The 7429-nt window shown below is 45.1% G+C and overlaps 1 pseudogene; it reads left to right on the forward strand.

Annotated features, from left to right (window-relative positions):
* The first annotated feature begins 283 nt into the window (after positions 1 to 283).
* On the forward strand, positions 284 to 2925 carry LOC102491046 (nucleolar complex protein 3 homolog; annotated as a pseudogene).
* Positions 2926 to 7429: the final 4504 nt, after the last annotated feature.

Consider the following 7429-nt stretch of genomic DNA (forward strand, 5'->3'; position numbering starts at 1 on the left):
GAAAAACCTCTAAAAATAAAAAAAGGCATTATTTATTTTCCTGTAGGTAATTTTTCTGTATCTTCAACATTTCCCCTATAAATAAAAGAGCAAAACAATCACAAACTTTAGAACTGGAGTGCCTGGCCCTTTCTCTTATTTCTCTCAGTTCAAAATGCTTAGCATCATTGAGCATCCAGCTCCCAAAGTGTCGTGGCTCCCACTCGTGTGTTGCTCTTCGGGAATCCTGGGTCACTCCCGCCCTGGTGAATTTGTCTGACCGGGACTTCCTTCAGGCCCAAGGATGAAGGCGAGAAGAAACAAAAAGCAGGTCCCAAGCTTTTGCAGGTTGTTAAAAACTAGTAAAGTCAAACTTGAAAACAAGCTAAACAATAAGCAGTTTAAGCAACAAAGCACCCTCAAGAATACTGAAAAGAGCAGAGGAAACTAAGGCAAGCTATGAAAGATGTGGTGTCTAAGAAACCAGTTCCTCTGCAGGACCCAAAGGATAAATGACCAGGTAAAAGGATGGGGGTCGGGGGCAGCAGGTGGCATGGTGGTTAAGGCGCTGGGCACTCACACATGGCCGACCAGGGTTCGAGTCCTGAATCTGGTGACTTGCTTTCTCACTTCCTCGCTCTCTCACTCTCACCCTCTGTCTCTCTCTGGTCAAATTAAAAAAATAAATGAATGAGTAAATAAAATAAATAATTATTTTTAAAAAGGATTGAAAGTGAAGAAGAGGAAGAAGAGGAAGCTCTTCTCTTAAAATGCGATGGATGAAGATGACTTACAGTTAATGAAGGATTTAGGACAAAGAGGGTCTTTTCTTTTTCTTTCTTTCTTTTTCTTTTTTTTTTTTTTTTGGTGAAGGAGAGGTTTTTGCTATAGGGTGCATGTGCTCGCCAGAAAGAGACAGAAAAAGAGAAATCATCCCCCAAGGGGATGGCCATGCTGCCAATCCCTTCTCCTCCATTCTCCTCTCAGGATTCTGGGCATGCATGCACACACACCCAGCGAGAGTTTAAGCTACCGTGTCTAAGACTCGAACTGTGGTTGACTACATGGGAGTCCAGTGACATCGCTATTACGCCAACTGCTGGTCCCAAAGAGCATCTTTTCTAACAAGAGATCTTTCATCTAGTGAGCCTGTTCACACCAGGAAATGAAAGCATGAGTATGCTATAGATGCAGATGAAAACATACCAAAAACCCTGCAAACTGCACCTGTTAAAGATAAGAGGGGTATAATCCCACAGACCAGGGAGAAGCCAGTTATCGATAGCAAAGATGAAGGTGAGGATCAAGAAGAAGAGATGGAACTTGAGGAAGAGCTCATTGAAGAGCCCATTCGAGAACTGACCATGGAAGAACATTTGATGGAGAGAAAGAAGAAACGACAGGAAAAGAAAGCGCATGTTGCCGCCTTGGCATCTGCTATGTCAGACCCAGAGAGTTCTATGCACAAAGAAACCCGAAAGCGAAGAGAATTTGAAGAAGGGCTGGTTAGCCAATACAAATTCTATCTGGAAAATCTGGAGCAAATGGTTAAAGATTGGAAGCAAAGGAAGCTGAAGGCGTTCAGAGGCCTGGCAGAAATGGCCGTCAGGAGCCCGTGTGAGCTCTGGGTGGCACAGCCTCATTTTAACGTTCGCAACATCATCGTATTGATTGTCCCTCTCGTGAATGACGTGTCAAAATCAGCATCTGAACTGTGTTGTGAGGCAGTAAAGAAGCTCTTTAAACAAGATATATTAGGCCAAGCTTTTCTTGGTGTAATTAAAGTGATTTCCGGTTTTGTGAAGGGCAGAAATTATGAAGTTAGGCCCGAGGCGTTAAACACATTTTTGTGCCTAAGAATCAAAGAAGTAGAAGTGACAAAAAAAGATACAGAGGATATTAATAAACCAAAAAAGCCTTCAAGGAAAAGAGGAAAACTATCAAGAATGTAGAGAAAGTGGAAGAAGGCAGAAGAGAAACTTGAGCGAGAGCTTCAGGAAGCAGAGGCTTTAGAGTTGACTGAGAAAAAACTGAAACTGCCTACAGAGACTCTGAATATGGTGTTTGTAACCTACTTCAGAATACGGAAGGGGGCCCAGAGGTCGCCTCTCCTACCAGCAGTGTCAGAAGGTCTTGCCAAGTTTGCTCACCTTATAGATGGGGAGTTTTTTGATGACTTACTAGTAGTCCTTCCTGCTCTCATTGACTCTGGTGACCTAAGCTGTCCAGAAAGTCTTCCCTGTGTCCAGACTGCATTTCATATTCTTTCTGGGCAAGGTGATGTGCTGAGTACTGACCCAATGACATTCTATACCCATCTCTACAAAACACTGTTTAAGTACATGCAGGCGCGACCAGTGACGGTGTGGAGACGGTACTCCAGTGCCTCGATGTGACGTTAACTAAGTGCAGAAAGCAAGTTTCTCAGCAGCGAGCCCTCGTCTTTCTCAAGCGCCATTGTACCCTTGCTCTTCGTGTTCTTCCAAACTCTAGCAACTGCCAGAATATTAATGCATACTTTCCCAGAAACAGCTCTGCTGCTTGACAATGAATCTCAGGGAAGCGGGGTTTTCCTCCCTGAGCTGGATGAACCCGAGTACTGCAACGCTCTGTGGGAATTACTTGAGCTGCAGAGACATTAACCATGCCATAGTGCAGAGATTTGCAGCTCACCTGACGGCCGGAGCACCCTCTGAAGGCTCGGAAGCACTCAAAGCAGAGCCAAGCCGAAGATCTGCTGTTGAACTTCTTGAGGCGTATAGTATGGTGGCAATGACATTCCCTCCTCCCGTTGAATCTTCAAACTCCAAAAAGAAGGATAAAGTTTTACAGGGGGATTCACTTTTGAATGAAGATTTAAATCAACTCATCAAAAGACATTGCAGTGAAGTTGCTACAGAGTCAACCTTGGATTTCGCCAGATATTTGGAAATGTCATTACAGTAGTAGGATGAAGAGAGTGACGAGGCCATGGGCTTTTTTGTGTATTCGTGTGTGGGGGGGTACACATAAAGATCTGTTGTTAATTTAGGGCTTTTTCTTTTATACAAGGAAGTCTTCCTAAGAATGATTAGAAAAAGGAGGAATTAGTCTTTGCATGGTGCAATTTATGCTTCAAGTCTGAAAGTGTCATTTCATGAAGGGAATTGAAAACCTTATTTCCTCTCCCCATAATTGGAAAATTTTTTCTTAGCGATGCCATATTAAGGTATAGTTGAAAAGGAAAAATCTTTGGACTTGATCTTACTGAAATGCAATTACATTAATAAGACATAGAGCACAGAAAAATCAAGATCTTAAGAACACTTTTTACCATTTAGCTATTCTTTATAACTAAACATTTCTTTAAGACTAAATATTTAATTATAATACCATCAATGGGCATGAGAAAAAAAAAATGTTTAGCATCGCTTACTGACCTGAAGTTAAGTTCAAATCTTAGAACCATTTTCTTTGTGCTTTTAGTCTTCTTCGGGAAAATCGGTTTTGTCCCCCCACCACAGCCACCCTGCTTCCAGCACCTCTTTCCCAGGGCATACGGGAAATCCTTGGCCTTCTTATCCTGGGTCATGTCATGAGGTCGATGCTTGACACTCTTCTTCTTCTTCTTTATAATACTTATTTATTTATTTAAGGTTTCTGCCATAGGGTCCATGTGCTTGACACAGTGAGTGAGAAAGTGAGAAATCACCCCCTAGGAGATAGCCATACTGCAATCCTTTCTCTTCCATTCTCCTCCTGGGGTTTTGGGCCTGCATTCAAAAACTTACCGCGTAGCTGCTGGATCTGGGACTTGAACAACAGTTGGCCATGTGGGAGTCCAGTGCCTTAACCAACATGCCACCTGCTGGCCCCACTTACCGCACTTCTTATAGAAAGCCCTCCTTAGGTACACTGAGCATCTTGGCGGTGCAGCTGTCCTCACACTGGGAACGGGAACATCAGCATTCATGATCCTCGCCTCATCGCTCATGCCTAACAGGAAAGGACTGGTTTTTTGTTTGTTTGTTTTTGTTTTCGTTTTAGAGAGATTTTTGCTATAGGGTGCATGTACTCACTGGAGAGACAGAAAGAAACAGAGAGACAGAAAGTGATAAATCTCCCCCTCCCCAGAGGGGATGGATGTGCCGCAATCCCTTCTCCTCCACTCTCCTCTTGGGATTATGAGCATGCACGCACACAGGCCCTGCATGAGTTTCAAGCCACTGGGTCCTGAACTAGAACGGCAGTTGGCCAAGTGGGAGTCCAGCAACGTAATGACTATGCCATCTGCTGGCCTGTCTGTATTCTTGCTGACTCTAAAAAGTGATTAAAGGGTCTAATTCCAAGCACTAGCATCGTGAAATGACGATGTCTGATGTCTTTGCAGACACACAGAATAAACGGCTACATCTAGACGCTGTGCATAGTGCTTCCCGCGGTGAGCCTTCCTCGGGAGGGATCTGCCGGTGTCTGCTAAAGGGCGGTTTCTCAGAACATCTGCTCCTCGACGCAGCTCCAGTGCCTTCTGTCGCCAAGTCACCCTGGAGGCTCCATTACACGGCTCCAGCCAGACTGGAGCGGTTGTAACCATGATCCTTCTCTGCCAGTAATAGCCAGGTTGCCAGCCAAACCACACACCTGGGGCCATGGGGAAACGGGAGTCCCTGCTGCTTAAAAGGTCCTGAATGAGCTGGCAGCAGCATGGACAGGTCAGCCCCAGCTTGGAGCCAGGCACTGAAGAGGGACGAGTGTGTATCGGAGAGAATGAGGGACTCGGTGTCAGAAGGACTGGTTCGTTCAGTTCAGTTCAATTCACATTTCCTAATCTCCTAGCAAAGGTCAGACACTCTGGGTGGGCTCTGGGTACAGGGAAGAGCATACAGTCTCATCCATCTAATGGGAAACAGGATAGCCCACGGCTACTGTAGAGTTAGCACCCAAATTCATAGAGTGTGTTTCAAAAATACAGAGAAGAAACCTCAAAGAAAGGGACCTCTGTTTGTTTCTGGTTTCTCCTATCTGCATATCCCTAGAGATTTTCCAGACATTTCTGTAATATTACCTTGAATCTCTCACATCATAGACCAAACCTGGCATCCACCCCCGGGGCCTTTCCAGCTCCCAGAAACCCCGTGATGGCTCCTGGATTGTACCATCTCTGGGTCTCCATGGCTCCAAAGCTCAAAACCTTGACATGTACCTGGATTCCTTTCACTCCTTCACTTAGAGATGCCGATCCCCATAAGAGGCAAGCCCTGCCCTTTCTTCCTTTGTAATCTTTCTCAGATTCCCTTTAATCCTTTATCACATCATTCAAATAATCCAACTCTTGTCCTAGAGAGCATTGCTCTTCTGCACTGTTCACCACTAGACTTCTACCCAGGTCAATTTTCCCCAAACTAATGACCTCATGAGAGTTTCTAGTTTAAAAACATTTAGTAATTTGGGGCCAGCGAGTAGTGTGATGGTTGGGGCCCTGGACTCCCACATGGCTGACTGTGGTTCGAGGCCCAGACCTGGAGGCCTGCTTTGTACTTTCCTGTCTCTCTTTCTCTGTCTCTCTCTGGTGAGGGCACATGCCCTGTAGCAAATTTTAAAATAACAAGAATAATCATTAAAATAAATAAAATGCTTTAAAAAAAATTGTAATTCTCCATTACATAGTAGATAGAACTGAAGCTCTGAAATCGAACGTCTAGGGAGTTACCTAGTATTCTGGCTTCAGGTTTTGTTTCCAGGCTTGTCATTGTCGCTCTGCTTGTCCCTGTCCCATCAGAGTTGGTTACTGAAGGAAACACGCTTCCTCAGCATTATCTTTCCCACTGTGCTAACTTCTCTCTTTTTTACCCTCCACCCCAAATTTCTCTCTCCTTCTTTACGCACCCAACAAGCTATTTCGAGGTCCACCTCCAGGTCCCACCTGTTCTGTGAAACTTTGAGAAGCTAATCTACCCATGCATGATCTCCCCCTCCCCAAATTCCTGTGACATTTATTCTGTGTCTCACCTCCTCCTTAAACATAGTACATTGCTTGGGCCGCCGAAACAAACGATCACAAACTGGATGTCCTTTTTTGTTTAATTAGTTACTTAATTTTTATTTGTTATTATTTTAAAATTTGCTATAGGGCATGTGCGCTCACCAGAGAGAGACAAAAAAGAGAGAAAGGGAAAGTGAGAAAGCAAGCCACCACGTCTGGGACTAGAACTGTGGTCAGCCATGGGGAGTATAGTACCCCAACCACTATACCACTCGCTGGCACCACAAACTGGGTGTCTTAACTAACAGAAATGTATTGTGTCAGAGTCCCAGGAATTAAAAACCTGAGATCAGGGCCAGCAGGTAGCATGGAGGTTAAGGTGCTGGATTCCACATGCCAATTTTGTGGTTCGAATCTTGGACCTGGTGGTTTGAAAATCACACTGGGTGCGTGTGCATGTGTGCCCAGATCCGAGAGGAGAATGGAAGAGAAGGGATTGTGGCATGGCCATTGCCCCTGGAGAGTGAGTTCTCATTTTCTCTCTGTCTCTCTTGGTCTCTCTCCAGCCCTACAGTAAAAAACTAAAAACAAAACAAAACAAAAAATCCTGAGACCGCAGTGTTGGCAGGTGGTCCCTTCCGAGAGCTGTGCGGGAGAATCTGTTCCATGCCCGTCTCCTAGCTCCTGGGAGTTTGCTGGAATCACCAGCTTTGCTCAAAGATGACCTCCCTGCGTCCTCTCATCACCTCCCTGGGTCCTCTCATCACCTCCCTGCGTCCTCTCATCACCTCCTGTGTCCAGGGCTTTTTCTCTTCACGTGATGTTCTTTTGACAAAGATGCCAGTCATACTGGATTAGCGGTCCATCTTACTCTAATATGATCTCATCTTAACTACATAAATCTGCAGTGACCTTCTTTTCAAAAGAGGTGATATTCTGAGGTATTTGGAGTTAGAACTTCAATTGGTTAATTTTGACCAGACACAGTTCAATGCATAACAACACAGAATGCTGTTCCCTCATAGAAATATTCACTACAGAAATTCAACGAGATGCTCTCAGCCACGCAACAGAAAGAAGAAGAAAAGGCAAGATCTGAGTAATCCGGGCAGCGTTGCCCACTTCTTTGCTTTATGCCACACTGGATTCACACCCTCCGTTGAGCTGCAGACAGGACTCAGCTGCTCCCTTAGTCACAGCGTCGTTGTGCCTCATGGAAGGTGAACTCGGTCACTCGGTCTGGGACTCCAGGGTTTAAAAATATGTAGTTGGCAATATACAAAATTGGTTGCCCTGTAGTGCAGCAGTTAGACTGCATGCAGAGAAGCTGGATCCCACGTGACCTGCCAGGGTTTGTGTCTGGCCCTGGCAGCTTGAAAAACATGCTGGCCACATGGGTGTGAGGATCCTTGGGGATGGAGAATTGGAGGAAAAAGGCTTGCAGAGTCATCAAGCCCCATTGGGGGGTGGTGGTGGTGGTACAGTTCT

The sequence above is a fragment of the Tupaia chinensis genome, unplaced genomic scaffold, assembly GCF_000334495.1.
Source record: "Tupaia chinensis unplaced genomic scaffold, TupChi_1.0 Scaffold144982_1, whole genome shotgun sequence".
In the NCBI taxonomy this organism is placed as follows: Eukaryota; Metazoa; Chordata; class Mammalia; order Scandentia; family Tupaiidae; genus Tupaia; species Tupaia belangeri.